General features: G+C 42.3%; 1 non-coding gene across 1 annotated transcript; it reads right to left on the reverse strand.

Moving 5' to 3' along the window:
• Positions 1-940: 940 nt before the first annotated feature.
• Positions 941-1,011, reverse strand: TRNAG-GCC (transfer RNA glycine (anticodon GCC)). Its single transcript has one exon. It is a non-coding gene; the product is annotated as a tRNA-Gly (tRNA).
• Between the last annotated feature and the right edge of the window lie 346 nt (positions 1,012-1,357).

A 1,357-nucleotide genomic window follows, 5' to 3' on the forward strand; every position in this document is an offset into this window, starting at 1 on the left:
CCATGTATTCTCTGCCTGAGTAGCCGTGGCAGATAGAGGTGCTCCTGGAGAACCATGATGTCCACAGATTTCTGTGCTGACTCCTGTAGGGTTTTGTAAATCGTCAATCACCAATGCGAACAAATCTTGATGTTTATTAAGCCTCAGAGTGGGAGGGACAAACGTGTCACCTCAAGAGGGCAGCGAATGGAGAAACAGAAGCAAAGGATGGGAAATTGCGAGAGAGTGAGGAAAAAAGACAGAAACATAAAAATAGAGAAAGAAAGAAGAAGCTAGATTCAGTGAAAGAGAAATATGGACACAGAGAGTGAAAGAGCACGACGGGGAGAGAGAGAAAGGGATCGAGTGATAGAGATATTGCCAAAGAGACGGAGAAAAAGACGGACAGAGAGCTAGAGGGAGAGCACGAGAAACGGGGCAGGGGAAGATGGACAGATAGAAAATAGATAAGCAGACAGTAAAATACACAGACAGCTAAATAGATTAACTTTATTCAGAGTGATCATGAAGGGTGGGGCGGAGTAGCCCAGGCTGCTTCTCCTCTGATGAAGAGTTCTCTCGGTAGCTCAGTGCCTTAGGACCGCGTCACCGCTCTAATGTGTATAATCACTATAATCAGCTTTATGAGTTTGTTACTTTTGTTACAAAAAGGGGTACAGTTGTGTAAGAGAAGGGGCATAGGTAGTTAAAAATCAGCGAGTTTACTGCAGTGCCTTAAAAACTCACAGTAAAAACTCCAGTACGTGGCATGAAGTGAGGCATTTCGGAAATGGCTCCGAAAACGAATTTGAAGGAATTATGTAATGCAACTAGTAAATATTTCTGAGAAACAGCAAGTATAAATATATAGTTCGCATTAATATTAAAATTGTAAGGCAATTCCTAACACTCACAAATAAGCAAATAAATAAACATACAAAAATGTTTGAAAATAAGCATCTGCATTGGCCGGGAATCGAACCCGGGCCTCCCGCGTGGCAGGCGAGAATTCTACCACTGAACCACCAATGCTTCGATGTCAACGTGTTTTCAGGAGTAGTTGATCAGGGTTCGATCAACAAGTACTGTGTACATTCAGAGACGGTTATATGTTTTCTGTGCACTGATTCGAACCAAGCATGTAGCTAAAAACAGCAGAGACAATGCAGCACTATGTTTCATATGAAAAGAGCAGACAGGAAACTCACAGTATTATATCAAGTTTTACACATGAACCAGCAATTCCTCTTGCTAAATGTGCACATCAGAGGGCACAGTCAGATGGTGTTCACCTGCTGCACATGCTGAAAGATTATATGTAAAGCAACAAAGCTGTGCACAATCCCAACAGAAAGAAAGATCCTGTGCTGCATACCAC

This window comes from Lissotriton helveticus, chromosome 12 (assembly GCF_964261635.1).
Source record: "Lissotriton helveticus chromosome 12, aLisHel1.1, whole genome shotgun sequence".
Taxonomy (NCBI): domain Eukaryota; kingdom Metazoa; phylum Chordata; class Amphibia; order Caudata; family Salamandridae; genus Lissotriton; species Lissotriton helveticus.